This window comes from Chenopodium quinoa, unplaced genomic scaffold (genome assembly GCF_001683475.1).
Source record: "Chenopodium quinoa cultivar QQ74 unplaced genomic scaffold, ASM168347v1, whole genome shotgun sequence".
Classification (NCBI taxonomy): Eukaryota; Viridiplantae; Streptophyta; class Magnoliopsida; order Caryophyllales; family Amaranthaceae; genus Chenopodium; species Chenopodium quinoa.
In genome coordinates, this window is record NW_018743252.1 from 2,419,295 (window position 1) to 2,438,768 (window position 19,474).

Genomic DNA, 19,474 nt, shown 5'->3' on the forward strand with positions numbered 1-19,474 from the left:
CCCTCTAGTTCAGTCGGACCATGATACTGAGGAAGAATTTAAAGTTGAAGCTCACACAGCTTCAGACGGGACCCTAAGGGCCCGGCGCACCCGTCCTACCGAAAGGAGGGAACGAGAGGCTGGTCCCAGTCGGCCAGCCGGCCCACCGCCTGAGACTCAGCAGGCGGCCGAAGGATCTGCTCCTATTACTAGGACAGAACTCATGACTCTCATGAGTACTTTCAGGGGAAAGATCCAAGAGCTTCTCAATAAAAAGGCGACTGCTCCACCAAAGGAACAGTCGGCCAGATCAAACAACTCCCAGTTGAAGTTACATGCGCCTCGCATGAAACTACTGGGTACAACCGGCAATATACCAGCCTCCGAGCATACGGCCAGGCGGCCAACTACTGCAGGCGTCATACGGCCGAATGCAAAGAGTCAGACGGTCAAGCTTCTCCACCTAAGAGCCTTAGGTGGCAACCTACTACAAAGTTAATCTTAGCATTTGATATTATCAAGTGGCATAAGTAGTGTCATAACTACCAGCCCACATCGCTATATACATAGCCGGCTCCCATGATGCTTGTCACGAACAACTTCCTTGGTCGGTTGTTCTACATGTCTAGGAAGCCTGCTGTTTTTCCTTCGATAAAGGCCCGACTGTGAGTGCAGTAGTGGCATGCCAACGTTGAGCCTTTGAGCTTTTAGGCGGCAACCATAAGAGCAGCCCTCATTCTCGCATAAACAGCCGGCTCTATATGATGTTTTATCAAGGTACAGTCGCAAGGTTTTTTCTCAAAATATAATGCCAAGTATACTTGATACAAATGAGTTTGGTTCCAGCTTGTTCTTCCAAAAGCAAACAACCAAAATACTCGCACATATAAAAATCTCTCGGCCTGCCGAGAGGAGTAGCGCTTGGCCCGTAGTAATATAATTGGCCATGAGAGTGAATGCTTTAACTTGTTCATGTGCTAGCCTCTTATTGAAAGCTGGGCATTGGCGTCTCGCCCAAGGAAGCAGGCGGCCAGATGACAGCCGGCCTAGTCCTAGCCACGAAGCATGACAAATCAGCTAGCCATGCTAATGTAGGTGACACCTAAACAGCCAGCCCAATCCGAGCCACCAAACAGCCGGATTGATCACTTCAAGAACAAGCAACTCAAAAGGCCGAGACGAATGAGTTCGTGTGTATGTAAAAAATAGGCAGCTAGGCAGCTGTATTTATGTATGGGAAGCATTGAAACCGGCTGTTTAGCCATCAAGTAAATCCAACAAACCACTTGTCTTTCATGAAAGCAGGCGGCATCCACAGCGAACGCATCAAGCAATGCGTGAGGTGATATGGGTCTTCATGTTTTGTAATGAGGGTCGAGTCTTGAATCACTTTGGTCTAAACATTTTGTAATGAAATAATGCCCAACACGATAAAAACATAATTAAAACAAGCGGCAAGCTGATCATACGGCATCATGTGGCCGAATAAAATTTTGAAAGTTAGCTCCATTAAGAAGAGCAGCTCGGCATCCTTACCAAAGCACCATGAAAGCTCAAAATGAGTGCCTTTTGAAATTTCATAGTATCATGGGTAAACATCAAGAATCAAACGACACATTGCTATTGTTTGTAAAGAAACAGCCACCATGTGTATGCACGCAACAACAAGTCCCTTGTATGTCTATAGACAGCCGGCCTAGTCCTAGCAACACAGCAAGGAGCAACTCTAAAACACATCCGGCTTGGCTGAGTTTAGATGGTCGAAGAATTCGAGAGTAGGCGGCATCTAAGTGTCGTAGCTCAAGCTAGCAGGGGGCACTTGCAACCAAAGAAGCTAGCCATAGTAAAACATGCGGCACATGAAACACAATTATCGTGCTAAGTTCAAATATCATGCTGAGATTTGACGTTGATGCTAGGTACGAGTACATGCCAAGTAGATGCTAAGCTATCCATTCGTCCAACCAAGTGTGTAACCATGTGTTTGAAGAGCCGCATGAAGTGATCATCCAAGCCAAATTTATGAGCCCAAGAGTATATAACTCAACTTGCTAAGTTAGGGAATCCTCATTGCTCTTATTTCAGCCGGCATTCAGTGCTCAGACGCTCAATAAAATCAAATAGTCGGCCACCCTTGTTAATGAAAACAGGCGGCCACAAGTGCTCTTCAAGACTCAAGCCCAGTCCCAGCTAGACTCACCTTAAACAACCGGCACTTGGTTGAAAGGGCATGAGCAAAAGTGGGTCTTCATACTTTTTAAATAGGGGCCGAGTCTTATGATCATTTTTGTCTAAATAATGCCAAGCACGTAAATAGCATGCAACCGGCATCATGCGCTAGTCACCTAGCTTCAGCCGGCATGTCCACTTCGATGGCACCTTCATTGGTCCTTCGAATAGGCTAGCAGGCGGCAGCTCAAACTCCAACTGGCATATCACGGCAGAACCAGCCGGCCTTTGAAATCATTGACAAAGTACAAGGTGGAGCATGGGCACCTATGATTAAAGCATCCGACAGTAGCACAAGCAAGGGGCGAAAGCCGTATGTTTGATAGACTCCTTGCTGAGTGGAAAACTGAAGATGAATTAGAAACTCAAGCGGCATAATAAGCCACCTGTGAATATGCAAGCTATATACAAGTGGCTCGGCAATCGACATCATACAACAGGCGGCACGCCAAATGATTATTGAAAACACCCCCTCGTATCTTGGTGCTATGAGAGAGCCAGCTCTCTTTAAACAACCAACAAAGGAGACCGGCACCATGCTTGGCCGGATGTGAAGCTTGAGCAGGCGGCATGTAAAGCATCGTAGCTTAAGCAGCCGGCCTCAAAACCCAAAGAGTAGTCGATTGCTTGTTCATTGCAAGCATGTGTGGGGCTTGACGCCTTGCATATCGTATAAAACCTGCCGCATGATTGTTCAGGAAGTCTCATCTTATGTGTGAGTTGTCACCATAAGCACAATATCATTATTATGATTGCAAGTAAAAAAAAAAAAAAATAAAATAAAATTGCCTAAGGTTAGTAAACCCGGCTGTTTAGGCGGCACCCTATTGAAGACCGTCTCCCTTCTGTTTAGGCGACACCTTACTGAAGACCGTCCTCCACTTATTTGTGTGACAATCTATTAAGCAAGAGAGGCGGCATGAATAGTAGTCGGCCCCCTATACGACGAAGTCTCGAAGCTATGAAAGCAGTCGACCCTCATTAATTTCACTAAGGGGCTAAAGACCGGCAGAAAATGTGTGGGCCGAACAACAAGGTCGCAAACCACATTAAAACAACTGTTCCCATTCGAAGAAAGTAGAGTCACCAATCCTCCATGGAAGGGAGCTAAGTGATCTATCTACTCTAACACATGAAATTATTTCAATACTTGATACTAATTCAGAGGGGCATGTCGCTTGTACCTTTACAGTCGGCTACTCTCCATTGAGTATTTCACTCTATCATCAGAGGGGCATGCCGTTGTACCTTTACAGTCGGCTACTCTCCATTGAGTATAGCAGCGGCACCTCTATAGTCGGCTACTCTCTGCTTTGATTATTTTACTCTATCACTAGAGGGGCATGCCGTCTGGACATATAGTCGGCTACTCTCCATAGAAGAGGGCCGACTGGTTCCAAAGCACACAGCCACCCCCCTTATACTTAGCTAAAAAGATTAGGGCCTGGCCGACCCTGTGCCTAAACAGGCGGCTACCCTCCTCTTACTTAGCACCTACGTTCACCAAGAACTAACCAAGGCCACATGCCGAATGATCGGTCCAGGCGCCAAGCAAACTGATCCAATCTTTAAACTAATACGACCTGTCCCAACATCATAGCAGGCGTCCGGCGGCATCCCTCCGGATGAAATTCGTCGCAGAGAGCAGCTCCCTTTTGGGTGGAACATTGCTGTATAAACTAATTACACAGCACCTATACGACTGTCCCCAAGGGCAACCACGTAGCCGTTTTTGAGACAAGGATAACTCTATCAGTAACCAAACCAGTGGTAGCAGTTGACATCTGAGTCAGATGACCGCCTGTATTACTTGGGATAAATGCAGGGGGTACCTCTTGAGTTAATAGCCAACAAACATTGGCGAATCAAGGGGTCTAGCCGGCCTTCGCCGCCTGGTACCTCTACTTCTCAAGCAAGAGTGACGGCGACTGGGTAACACCAACGTTAACTCATAGTCACTCCCTCAAACTTGGTATGGAACCTTAAAGGTTTGAGTAGACCGCCTGTTTTTTGGCAAACAGGGGCACTCAAACCACTATTCCTACTAGGTAACCACTCCTTGGGTTAATAGCCAACAAACATTGGCGAATCAAGGGGATCAGCCGGCCTCCGCCGCCTGGTACCTCTACTACTCAAGCTAGAGTGTGACGGAGACTAAGTAACTCCTATGTTAACTTATAGTCACTCCCTCAAACTTAGTATGGAGCCTAAAAAGTATGAGTCGCCCGCCTGTTTTTAGCAAACAGGGGCTCTTTACCACTACTCCTGCTAGGTTAACAACCTTTGAGTTAATAGCCAAGCAAAACTTGGCGAATCAAGGGGACTATCCGGCCCCCGCCGCCTGGTTTCCCTACCACTCAAACAAAATAGGCAGTGATTGACTAACCGCAAGGTTAACCAGTCGCCCTCCTTAGTACGGAACCTAAAAGGTATGAGGAGTCCGCCTGTTTTTTGGTAAACAGAGGTACTCGACCACTATTCTTACTAGGTTGGCTATACTTAAAGCTGCTGTCTGTAACCCAACAGGCGTAGCTACTTTGGTTGGAAGTCCTGTCTGACGCCTGCTTCTATGCAGCCACCAAAGCAGACGACCAGCCATCCCCCAACGAAATAAACTAAGTACCAAACTTAGTATATTGAATCAAAAGAGGCCAATGGCCGAATAATGCTAAACGCTTACCCCTTATGCAATAGTTGACAGTCCACCTGATCAGGGGCTATCTGCATAGTGGGGCAAAGAATCGGCATCTGTCTAGTTCGGCGGCAATCATTATTATGATTGATTAACTTTGAAAATGTCATACCGCCCAAGGTATCAAAATTTTCTAAGTTAATCAAGTCCATCTCCCATTAGAACTAGACAAGATGCCGACCTAGCAAAGCTTCGAGGGTCTAACTTTCGAAAGGAGCAATCCCTCCTGGAAAGAGAAATAACTCCTTCCGAGAGGAAAATGTTTAGGGTAAAATTACCCATGACAAATGGACCAATCCGGACCTGCCACGTGTCCACCACGTGGGCCAATCAGCGTCCGCCACTTGTCACCCTAAGAGGTCCAACATGGACTAATCAGGCCACACCACGTGGCCTCCCATATGCCAAATAGGCAAAAATGGCCACCAAGGCCCAAAGTCCGAGAGAAGCCCAATTTGCCCTGGTTAACCTAAACCTAGGATTGGCACGCTTCTCAAGACTATAAATACTTAATTAATCCTCATTAAAGGGGATTCAACGATTGATGACTCTCACCTAGAGAAGTCTAAACACATTGATCACTCCTCCCCTAGAGGAACCAGATCTCCCACCTTTACTTTCCGCATTTATTACTCCTCAAACAAGTACTAACTTGATCGTTGGAGGCGGAGCTCCCACCACAAGGAGTCTCCGTTGTTTTGCAGGTACAGGCGCAAGGATACCAGTCTCGGAATTGTAACTCTCCCGCAAGACATCAGAAAACCCCGAAACAACTATCACAATACAATCGCATAGGTCGATCATGTCATACACCAAGGCAAAATAAGATAGACTTCAAGAACTTTAACTTGGAAGTAGTGGTAGCCATTGAACGATATTCTGCTTCAGCGGAAGAGTGAGAAACTGTGGGTTGCTTCTTTGTCTTCCAAGATACCGGAGAAGACCCAAGAAGCACAAAGTAACCAGTTAAGGAACGTCGGGTCATAGGACAACTTGCCCAATCACTATCACAAAAACCATATATTTGTAAGTTGCACTCACGTCGTAGCAAAATCCCTTGGCCGGGACACCCTTTGAGATATCTAGGGACACGTAGAGCTGCGTCCCAATGCTCTACCATAGGAGAAGACATAAACTGTGCCAACACATGGACCGAATAGGAAAGCGCAGGTCGAGTAATTGTCAAGTAGACTAACCTTCCAACAAGTCGCCGATATTTCAATTCCCCCTCAACCCGAGCTAATTGATGATTTTTCTCCGTTGGAGTAGAAATAGGCTTAGAGCCTAACAAGCCGGCCTCACTTATGATATCCTGAACATACTTTCTTTGACCCAAGAACAAGCCATCAGGACCACGAGCTACCTCAATGCCAAGAAAGTATTTAAGGACCCCTAAATATTTCATATGAAAACAAACACGCAGATATGCCTTAAATTTTAGTATCGCATCATGACCCGAACCTGCAATGATTAGATCGTCCACATAGACAAGAACATATAGTGACACATCCCCTTTAGAGTAGCAAAACAATGAATAATCCACAGTTGACTGTTTAAAGCCAAACAATTTCAAAGCAGAAGATAATTTGGCAAACCATTGACGAGGTGCTTGCCTAAGGCCATACAAAGCCTTTTGAAGATGACAAACCTTACCACTCGAACCTATTGGCGCATAGTCAGGGGGTAGTTTCATATATACCTCTTCCTCCAAGTCTCCATGAAGAAATGCGTTGTGCATGTCCATTTGATGAAGTTCCCAATTTTGAGTAATAGCAACTGCTAAAAACATGTGAATTGTCACCATTTTTGCAACCGGTGCAAATGTTTCATTAAAATCAATGCCAGACAATTGTCTATTGCAAAAAATAAGCCTCCCCTTCAACCGCTTAAGAGACCTGTCTTGCTTGAGCTTAGCCTTATACACCCACATGCTACCAAGGGCAAAGATTCCAATATCCATGTGCCTTGTCGTTCAAGAGCGTCAAGTTTTTCTTTCATGGCCTTACACCATCCTGGATATTTAACCGCTTCAGAGTAAGATTTTGGTTCAACCCAAGTAGTCACCGCCGCCAAAAATTGCCTATGTTTCATAGAGAATTTATCACAATTAACAAAATAAGCTATAGGAAAAGGCATACCTGAGGACTGCTTTGGAGGAGATGAATTAGGGAGTGTGACAAGAGTATTGGTTTGAACTGTGTTGGTAATGAAGCCTTTTAATCTCGTTGACGGAGTCCGGATAGGCGGATACGTTCTCCTTTACCAAGAGCTGCTTCAATAGAAGGTTGTGAGTTATAATGAGGCTGCTACAACTGGGCTGTGGCAGGTGCCTGATCGCCACACCCAGGATGTGGAGCTTGCTGCTCCATTGCATGCTGCTGCTGGTAGGCCACTGGGTGGCCGTGGCTGAAGCATCTGCACCATAACCAGGTTGTGGAGCCTGCTGTTTGTCATGGGGAGCAGCAGCAACGTCTACAATATCCCTCACCTCAAGACCCCTAGCATCGTCCTCAACCTCATGACTTCCCCTAACTCCAATATCTTCATGATTCCCATCATCAATAATATGCGATTGTCGATGAAATAAATCATTTATTCCAACACCATCAATTTGTACAGGTTCATCCATACTGGGATAAAAATCAAAGAAAATCGTTTTATAGAGTAACCTGGCTCTAATACCATGCTAGATTGAAGAATCAAGGAAGAAGAACAATCTCCTTCTATATTTTCGTGTCTGATGCCTTATATATATGGCTGCTTCCAATATACCCACCTAATAGGTTAAAGCCCACTAAGAAAGTTAGGCCAGTAAGCTATGCTAGGAAACTTAACAGCTATACATTCCTTAATATATGCAAAATATATACATTAATATTATGCCTAATAAGTGTCCAAGTGTCACACCCAACCCATATCTAAGTGTCAGAGGTCCGATATGAATACTTGAGGTGAAATGAAGAATCTATGTAACATAGCTTTGAATATTAAAGTTAAATCTCTTAGCTCACTAGAATCCACCATCCCTTAAAATAGCTAAAAGAAGGTAAAGAGTTGAATTTGTAGCTCGATATCTAACTTAAGTCTAAAAAGCGACAAACTTATAAAGGCTTTACTCAGTAATTCTGTAATTATAATCCCTTTCTAATTCTTTGCTGATAGTGCTATGATTAAAGCATGCGAAACTGGTAACAAGTGAATTTTTAAATCATCTTTTCAATGCACTAAAAGTGTTTCGTCTTTGGATTGAAATGTCTTTAAACATATATTAGGTATAGATTAACCAAACTAGTTGATATTTTGGTAGCCCTATTGTAGAGTGTCAAAAGCTATTTTCTCAAGTTTATTAACAAATACTATCAACCATCTCTTAAAATGGAATGCCAGCCCTCTACTAATCCTAATTAAAAGATACTATTGAATTATAAATGAAAATATGTTACAGGATGTTGGTAAACATCATGGCTTTAAGAAAGCAGAGATTAACAGCAAGGCGATGCAAATGATGTCCTATAAAAAAAATTCTTCATTTTTATTCACAAACTATATTTTAATTAGTTTTTTGATTTATAGCTATGATTAAACATAGTTATGTGGGATTTGTTCAAAATCGTCTCAATTTAAATTTTATTAATAATATCCTCTTCTTTTTAATTTTGCAATGTTGATAATAAGAGATATTAACTGATAAAATTGTGCATTGGCAGATACGTGTCATCTTCATTTCGTTCTCACCCTTCATTACACTTTTTTTTAATTTTTTTTTTTTTTACTTCGAAGTTGAGGCTAGGAACAAGAGTATATCTATTTAGAAGACCTAGTTATAAGGTGCGTGTGCCGGATCAAGTTAAAGATGATCACATTTTATAGGACCAAATGTGAGTCAAGCAATGTGGGTTGCAGGTCGATAATGAACGGACCAATAAATTTTCAATTAAAAAGAATATAGGACAAAGTCATAATTTTTTGTTTTTGAGGTAAAGGACAAAGTTATATTTAAGCATATATGATTACAATAATATTTATGTAATTTTATTTACATTATCTATGTTCTTTATCAATTAAATTGGACAAATATTTTATCCCTATATTAACACTACATAATAAGGCCATGTCCGTTACAAAAACCTATTTATTAAGGATCTTTAAAACTTGACCCTGACTCTATTATCATTGGACTACCCTATTCAATAATAGTTTATATTTAAGGAAAAATCATGGGAATAATCTCACCTTTGGGCCATTCGTTTTTAATAATCCCACCTTTGAGATATTTTTTAATAATCCAACCTTTATCCCCCATTCTTTTTTAATGGTCCCAACCGGTCATGTAACTTGTTATAATAGGTTACATGACACGTGGCGGCCTGTGATTGGTAAAAAAAAAAGTCAAATAAAAGGGTTTTTCTAAGCTATGCCCCCGTGATTACTGAGTTTCTAAGGTGTGCCCATGCTTTTTCAAAATTACAAGATGTACCCTCCAACTTAAGGTGTTTATTCAACCGTACCTTGTAACGTTAATCCAATGTTAGTAGTTGTGTTCATGGTTTATTACCATACTTTGAAGACAAATTGCACGCCCAAATTGGGTTAGAGTTATATAAGTAGGTTAACATTTAGCATTTTTTCCAAATTTTCTCATCTATTTTTTCTTCTTTCTTCTAAAAGCAACCATTGATATGTCAAGCTCTCGGTGTATTTATTATTCTTTTTTCTCATCCGCTTCTTATTACTTCCTATTTATATACAATTGTTAACGTCGAGTTTACGTTAGAGGGTACGGTTGATTAAACAACTTAAGTTGGAGGGCACAACTTGTAATATTGAAAAGGCATAGGCACACCTAAGAAACTCAACAACCTCGAAGGCATAGCTTAGAAAAACCCAAAAAAATAATAATAAATTTTAAAAAAAATAAAAATAAAAACCACCTCCATCTCCACCCAACCCGACAGCCCCCCCCCCCCACCCTCACTCAGGCAGCCTCCTCAACCCCAACCTCCACCCTCACTCAGGCAGCCTCCTCAACCCCAACCTCCACCGGCGTTCATCCCGGCCCACCGCCCCTCCCCCACCCCTACCGTCGCCCCTCTTTGTCCTCCGTAACCACCATCCCCAGCCCACTTCCGAAACCGTCGCCCCTCCTTGTCTTCCGTAAACACTATCCCCAACCACCCCGAAATCAACCCCCTCCCTCCCCCTCCTCTTCCTTATCCCTGAAACCCCCTTCCCTAGCCTAAAAAACCTATCTCGTCCCCTTCCCAAGCCTCGAAACCCAATCCCGTCCCCTTCCCTTCTCTAGCTTAACACCAACACCACCTCTTTTGGGGTTTTTGGGGCTTGGGAAATGGAGGGGGTTGGGTTTCAGTGCTTGGGAAGATGAGAGGGGTGGTTTTTAGGCCATTCCGGTGGTGAGAACGGAGTGCGGGGAAGAGTGGTCGGAATGAGGAAAGGGTGCAGTGAAGGGAGCTGGGGATTGGGTGGCCGGAATCGGACCGGGGGAAGGGGGGAGGCTGGTGGGGTGGTTTTGGGGTTCGGGTCTGGTGGGTATGGTGGTTCTAGGGTTTGGGTTTGGGTGGTGGTGGGGATGGTGGCTAAATTGGGTTTGGGTTTTTTAATTTTTTTTTTGTTTTTTTTAACCAATTATGTAATGGCACGTGTAAATTTATCTTCTTTTTAAAAAAAAATTACCTATTTAACCGGTTTCTGGTAAAATGGGACCATTAAAAAGAATAGAAGGTAAAGGTCGGATTATTAAAAAATATCTCAAAGGTGATTACTAAAAACGAACGATTCAAAGGTGGGATTATTCCCATGAATTTTTCCTATATTTAATTAGTCAAACTTTCGACAACAATAAATATATGACATCTTTCTCTATGTAAACTATTATACATAAATGAGGTTGTCCCTCTAATAACTCAATCGCAAGGGTTGACAATTCAAAAGGTTATTATAATCAAACTTTTTTCCGTATCTTCATTATTAATAGTTTAAAACATGCATTACTTGTGCAGTTGTGTTGTCCACGTAGTAGATCAAGTAACTAGCTTATTAGTTGACCAATTGAAGTTTATCATAAAACAACATATAATAATTAGTTGAAATTGTTGATTATGAATAATAGATTATTATATTATGCAACTTTGCATAAAAATTTACAAACAATATAATGAATGCGAAATTCATGGTTGAATTTTAGTATGATTATGTTAAATTAATGCAAATGGGTATAATTATATTACTAACACATACAGCTATGTCTTTGTTTTTACAACTGGACAAACATCATTGACTACGATGCTACATATATAATTTTAATAAAATTCATTAATTCCTTTTATAAGCTTTTATTATTTAATGTTAGCTATTATTTGTCTACTAAAATCTGCAAAAAAGATCATATTTGTATTCATATGATCTTAAAGATGGAGAAAAAGGCTACGATTGTGTTCATATTTGTTGGTTTGGCCATTGTACTTTGCAGCATAACAATAGTTTCTGCATCTTCTAGTAAGTTTTTATTGTATAAATTTAATTATTTGTTGCTTAATCATCCATGATAAATATACTGTTAATACTAGTATTACGTACTTTTATAATTTTTGAATAATCGACATTATTAATTACGAAGCTTAATTTGTTTCCTAATTATGTTATTCTAATGAACCGTTTTTATATTTTAGGAAGTGGAAGTTTCATTGAGGAAGATATGTCAGATGGAGTGTTAAATACCCAGGTATTATTTGCTCATTATGATCTCCATTTTACCACCATCAAATTTTGTTTATTGTTTCTGCTAGTTTGTTTAAAGTTCATTTCATTGCATATTAGAATAATTAGTCTAGCTTGTATACGAAAAGTATTAATCAATTTAGTAACCTAAATTTAATTTATACAAGTAGATAGAATAGTATTACATAGACATGCATTTGTATGATTGTGTGTGAATAAACTCATTGTATACTTTTTTTTTTTTCCTCAAGTGAAAACAATACGAATTTGATGATGGTCTATATACTTCCTCCGTTTAAATTATTTAATTACTTGCAATACACCACTTAAGTTGATAAACAACATGAATTTGATGGTATATACTTCTTCTGTTTTTATATACCACTTATGAAAATTTGAGGTCACGAATTCAAATAATCTCAACTACAAGTGCCTAGGTGATCGAGGACGCTTTCCTTTCACTTTTATGAGTTTGGTCCACGAAAATAAGTTGGAAACGAAATTGTAAGGCTTAATGTTCAATTATGCTCGAGAGAATAAAATCTTGAAAGCTTATAAAATGAAAATTGAAAAATTCGTTTTAAAATCTGTTGAGATTCAAAAAGTTAGTTGTTGATTGCAGGTTAGATAATCTTTATTTAATCGTTGTATTTTGGGTTGAGAATCTGTGAGATTTTTGGTGGGAACTTGACAAATTAATTTCATGTTCAGAGAGATTTTGTTGAATACATTTGTTAAGAATTAGATGATTTCCAAGCTATGCTCAATTTTTAAATTAAAACTAATGGTAATTGAAATTCAACTGTATAAGTCTAGAAAAATGTAATACAAAAGTTAATCATCATAATAAATAATTATATAATAAAGTTTCCAAGACTCTACTTTAGTATAGGTGATATAGATATAATTGATGTTATATTCTTGGGTGATTTGAGGAAGGACAAGTGATGAGTTTTTCTTAATGTGGGAAAGGGCAGAAGATTTTAGTAGGCCTTTAGTCTAGGGTATTTAACAAAGGAGCAAAGAACACTCCTAATTATCTAGCTTACTTTTTTTTTTTGGTGCTTAGAGAGCCCCAAGGGCTAGTGATGAGAATTAATCCCAAGATCTCCTGAAATCGGAAGAGATGCTCTAACCACTTGAGTTACCCCTCACTCTCTAATTCTCTATCTTACTCGTTGTTTGTTGGTTAATTTTTTTTCATTCCCTTTACCATAATGTTACTCCCATTGTCTTCTATCATTATTATTACCTAGGGTTTTAGCTATAGAAATGATAATTCATTTAGAACAATTTTGACATAAAATAAAATAAATTAAAAGTCATCACCATTTTTTCACTTCCATGCCCCACTTCCCCTCCCCACTTGCACAAAGTTATTATTCATAGTACAAAGCTTTTAGTTTGCATGGGCTTCAAAACATGAAAATCACGCAAAGAACATAGGGTGAGATTCGCTTTCTTAGCTTCTTCGACATAAATGTATATTGTTACAATTTTCATAAAAACATAATTAGACTACTTTCACATAATAACATTTTTTTAAAATAAATTTTTTTCAAATTGATTTAATAAGAATTATTTTAATATTTATTAGTCAAATATATTATAGGCTGAGGATTCTCCATTTTATTTAATCTTCACGAAAATAATCAATGGACAACTATACAGGAGGCGAACATGGACTTGGCAGTGGAAGAAAATATAAAATTAGAAGATCAACCTGATGGAACTACTCCACGCAGAATGATGGCTTTTACGACTCAAGACTATGAAACCGGAGCTAACCCTGTTCATAACCCTGGCAGGGGGCGCCATTAGAATACTCATGGATATCTATGATGATGCGATTAGTGTAGGGTGTCATCCTACACTCGAGTATTTATAAATATATTCTCAAAAATGTAGGATAGAAATTGTGCAATATTTCATCAAGAAAATTAAACTTTTTGATATGTATTGTGTTACTTAAGTCTAACAATCAAGAATAGTGTTACTTTACCCAAACACAAGAATTGGTTGTAACCCTTTTCATTCCCGATCAATGTTTGCCATGCTATATTTAAAAATTTTAAGAACATTATGTTATATGCATGCTATTTTTATAATAAGGTTTGTTATGTGATAAATTATCTTTTATTTTCCCTCAATTTTTAAGTACTTGAAATAGCTTTTCTTTAATACAATTGGTGTATTAACTTTAACCACACACATTTTCTTACTTATGTATAAAATTCATACTCTCTCCGTCCCATAATACTTGGGATATTGGGGTGGACACATAATAGTTTAAGAAATTATAAGTGGATCTATTTAAAACATTTGTTTATTGTATACAAGATTCTCTTTTGTATTTATATATTACAAGAAAACAACAAGTGTGGTGGGAGTGAGGTAGGTGAAGAGAGAGAAAACATGGAAATATATTTTTTTATTAGTGAATCCATTCCATATTTAGTAACGTGTCAAGTATTTGTGAGACGGACGAAAATGAGAACCGTGTCAAGTATTATGGGACAGAGGGAGTATGTTAAAAAGTAATTTGTTATTTGATTTGTGAAAGTGTGTATGCATTTTTTTTTCTTCCTTCTTTTGGTGCACACGAGGAAAAAGCAATAGACAAAACTAAGGGGGAACTAGACGTGACAAAGCCACACTAATAACATCATGTAAGATATGCCCTAAAGCTAAGGGGGTGACTTGAATCAACTAAAAATTTTTGTTCTGATGGACTCCTTGATTGGCTAACCAATTTTTCACTTGGTTCGCTTTCCTATAGATATGCATCACCTCTACCTTCCAATCTTGCTTTTCAATTTGACTTCGGCAATGAAGAATATCGTGGATGCACCCACCATTGTAACCTTCCGAGCTATTAAGAATATGTACTACTACTTGATTGCCTGATTGGATTTGCAATTTCATAACACCCATTTTTCTGGCCAACTCAATCCCATACTCCACCGCAAGAACTTCAGCCTTGAAGGCTCAATAGCTGCCTAGCTTGAGTGAATACGCAAAGCATAGCCTCCCTGTAGCATCTCTGATCAAACCTCCCATTGGCCTCCAGCAGGCCTTGGAGTACCCTTAGCTGCTCCATCGGTGTTTAGAGAGAACCATCCAGTAGGTGGTGCTTCCCACTTAATAAATTCCTCCCTCCTAACAGCAGGTAGTTGTGTGGAACTTGTAATACCATCCCCCATTACCCTCCACACTTCTTCAAACCTTTCTAACAAGAATTGTCGAACATCAACAGGAATCTCATTTAATCTATTGAAGACCACTGCATTTCTCCATCTCCATCGCCACTAAACAATTTTAGCAAAATACGTAGGCCAAATTTTCGGGGACATGCCATTATGCTTTTGAACTTTAATGTTCCTTATTAGCCATTGCTTCAAAGAACCAGTGCGAAAATCAGACGCATTAGCTAGTGTAAGGAGGGTATGCCCATCGTAGGGGATCCTTCTCCTCTATGCCCACGACCCTTTAAAAGCCTAGGACTTTATACTTTTTAAGGTGTGTTAGGATTTGAATTCCTGACTGTTTGGGAGACCTTGAATTAGAGTTGATCCGATCATTACACTTTTTTGTAAGAAACTAATAAGGAGTCGCCAATGAGTTTTAGGAAAACTCATAAACTTCGTTCATACCTTTATCCCAAGTAGGGTTCAAGGGATATTTAGCATGAATCATAAGTTTACCCATGCCCAATTTTGTCTACTTGTACCAGAAATGAGTTCGGGAGCGAGGGTACTAAAATAACGTTCCTTTTAGGGAGGAATCGCTATTCTAGCCCTAGTGCGGCCTCTACTAGCTTTTCCTTTTTCACAATTTCATCACCAAACAATGTATGCAACGTGATTCCTAAAACTAAGTTAGTTGATTTTAGTTACAAGCATTAGTCACATAAAAATTACATTGCAATGAATATCGTTATTCTTATTTATTCCAAATTCGTGAAAAGAACAATAAATAAACAAGATTCACCTCGGCTTAAGTGATAAAACAATCAATTAATTACTTAAATTCTAGTCTTGATTAACACAATAATACTATGTGAATTAATTAATTAAAGTTTATTTAAAGTGATCAAACAACACTAATTAATTGATTAAAAGTTGTTTAAACAAGAAAATAAAAGGTGATTTATCTAAGTGCTTGGGAATTTACCACTTTTCCTTGCTAGATCTCTGTTTAGAACACTTATGGACTCCTTCTTGTTCGGGAACCTCCACCGTAAGAACAAAGAATTAAAGGGTGAGTGTTTAGGACAAGGGGGGTGATTAATGCATAAGCCTACAAAGTTTCTGCTTACTTTCTGGTTATTTTTCTGTGTCTAAAGCTCGTAATTGAACCTCTATTTATAGGGAATGGATGAGTTTAGGGTTTTGAACATTCTGCCGTAGCAGGTGGCGCGTGAATCTGAATGAGTCGCTCGCGGCAGCTGCGCGCAAGTGATTAAGTCGCGTTGATCAAGTCAGAGCAACTTATGGTCTTACGCGTGGTTTTATGGTAAGATTCGATTCAGTATATTTATGAAATTCTGAATCTTCTACAAGCGCATCACTGGTGGTTGCACTGGGTAGGTCAGCGGGACTCCTTGAGTTGTGTGCGGTTTTTCCTGCGGCAGCCCTAGATTTAACCTAGGCGCTTCTAAATCCGTCAAAATCAGGTTTAATCTTCGGGATTAGCCCTAATTGCTAATTGGGCTTAGTGTTAACAAGGTTTTGTTCATTTTGTTTTGGGTCAAGCTAATGGTTTTATGTGTTTAAGCCTTAATCAATGGTCCATAAGCATTTCTTACTTCGATCCAGCACAAAGATGGTTTATTTGTCGTCATAGCACTTCTGGTCAAGGCAAGGGACCAAAAGTAGATGTCTACAATTAGCCCCCACTTTGATCGAGTCTAGAATAGACGTTGATCAAAGTAGCCAAGAAAATAAATCCGAGACTCATACTGCGAAGTTCCTTAAGGATGAGGAATCTTTCAGTAATGTTGAGAATGTCGAAACTATTCTCGATTCGCTAAGTGTTCAAGACAAGTAGCTGCTAAGACCAAAAAAGTATTTTTTGGTTTTAGTGCGCTAAAGAATCTAGATTGACCCTTTGCTAATGTAGAACGCTTTTACAAGTAAAGACTGTCTTGGGTGATGTCATGTTATGAGAAGGTACCGGGTTTTAAAAAAAAGTAAAGAGGATGATACCCTCTAAATATGTCATCTGCGATCTAAAGTCCTCCGATATGTCATTGAAACTTTAGTCCATGATTTAATTTTAACAAGGTAAAATATGATAAAATGGGGGTGTTTCGGCATTTGTGGCCCAGCACTTGATTAAAATATTGACATACGTTGCCAAAACAAATACTCAATGTCCATAAGATTGAAATACATGTCTCAGGACTAGAGGCACATATCTAAATCCAGTGAGAGAGAAGAAAATTGGCAACTCGCTCAACAGTTTTGTCCACAAGATGAGAACACGTGTCTCAGGACTGAGGGCACGTGTATAAATGGCTTTAGCAGGGGCCAGTTCTTTATACAGGGGGTGGACGGACACCCTAACTATCTAGTAAAGCTAGAGTGCTTCCTGGCTAACCGTATTTGCTTCCAATCGGGGGGCGTCTGGCCCCGATGGTTTGGCGCGCTCGTCAACTCGTTTAATCTAACGCCTAAAGTTTGTAAAAGAAGTTCTACTGTTCTCCAACGGGAGGTAGATCACGTTGCTAGTGCAATTTTACGAAGCACATACGCCATACAATTTTACGATGTACAATAACGCGGTGTTTTTGTTATATGGGTGCCAAAAATACGAAAAACGTGACATTTTTAAAAGGGCAGCACAAGAAAATGCTAAACTGTCTATGGGAGCTTTTGCGTAAAGCACCACTACGGAAGATTTTAAGACGCTTCACGAAAAACATCCAAAACATATGCTTGGGGCAGGTGCAAAGCACGGTGTGCATGCAAGATGATGTAATAAACTATCAAAGAAAAAATAAACTACAAAATGCAAAGCAATTAAAAGGATTTTGATGATTCGCGCGTTATTATGTCTTACAACGCACAAAACCGTAAGTAAAAATTCAAAACAGATTAAAATCCAGGTACCAGTCTTTTAAATGACCAGTATCCGCACGCATCACAGTGGGTTGCGCTGGCCAGGCGTGCGCAAGCTTCTGAGTTGCGCTTCGCTGTCACGCGCAACTTACTGAGTTGGGCGCGACACTTAAGTCAGTAAAAAAAGATCGAAGAGCGCAATTTTAGTTCGCTCTTCCTCTTTTCGCCATTTTCGCTCCTTCATTTCCCTACAAAGCTCATTTTTTTGCTATTTTTTGAGGCTCAAGGCAGAAGATCTCGCATCCCATTCACATTTGCCAAGATCCAATGTAAGTATTTTGTTATTTTTGCTCACTTTTTGGCCGAATTTGGGAAAAAAGAACCAAAGAACCTCTAAATTTCGAATTTAGGGGTTTTTTTATTCGGTCCATAATTCTTGAAATTGTTTATTCCATGTTGTTATATCATGTTTATGGAGTGTTTTGAAACAAATTTCATGAAATTTCATGAAAAATGGCTAAGTATTGAACCTTGTATGAGCATGTCTTTTTTTATGCTCGTTTTCTGCACTCTCCTTCGATTCTTAGTTCGAATTTTCTATTGTAGAAATAATCTCTAGAATAGTTAGTTGAACTGGCATAGGTTGGCTTTGTGGGTGTTTAAGCCCCCATTTACTAGTTCAAAAGTGTCATAGGCCTAAGTATTGGGTGGAATTCGACTTAGCGTTTTGCCCTTTTTGCAACCGTTATGCTGCCGAAATGGGTTTAGGACTTTAGAAAACGTACTTAATCGTGTAATTTTTAAATTAATATTTTTTATAAATCGCATCGATTGTAGCATGGACTCTCCTCCGTTTGTTTATACTGAGGACGTCCTAGGAGGACCAGTTCTGGACGAGGCGGTTTGCCCTCGAAAGAGGGTGACACATCCTCGAGAGGAAGGTCGAGAGCGGCGCGTCAGTGCTGAGCGACGCAATGAGGAGGTGGTTTGGGAGGCTCCTCCTAACTGGGATCCACATTTCCTTAAATGGGACCCGGACCACCACGTTTCGGTTTGAGGTTGGCGCGGCATAGTGAGTTTCTTCGCGTTTCTATTTCCTTTTCTTGTTTGTTTCAAGACCTGTCATAACCAAATTTCCTTTTTTAGAGTGAGCCTAGCATGTGCCTTTATGGCCTGGGTGACCTGAGAGGTGGTTTTGAGAGCTTGCCCGAGGTAGCGAAGGAGGTGATAGAGCTTTCAGGGATCGGTCCCTAGTTGGCAGCCCTTCAGGATCTATCGAGTCAGCCTGCATTACTGGCTTTCCTTCGGGTTGTTGGAGTTTTGGTGGGATTCCAACTACTTTTTTCACTTACCGCGGGGAGAGATGACGATTACCCCTTACGACTTCTCTATAATCAAAGGTTTTCCTTTCGGAGGCGAGCCTGTGATTATGGAGACTGTAAAGGGGTCAGACGAGAGACTGCGTGACCTCGTGGGGATCGTCTTGCGGCGACCCTCCATGTGTTTGCGCATTCTTGTCCGTACTCGATTCTTGCCGATGAGTTGTTAGCTGATGAGGTTGACCGGAAGTGTACTCTTGAGTAGTTGGCTCAGATATACATTGCTCATGTTCTCTCTGTCACCATTCTGAATGATCGCTCGGGGAGAGCGTTTCTCCATTGGGTTACTTATTTGCCTCAGTGACCTAGGGCAGGTGGGTAACCTTAGCTGGCCGGAGGTGTCGTACGCCCATATGCTTACTGCTATGGGCAAGGCGACCCGAGTGATGGATTCTGCG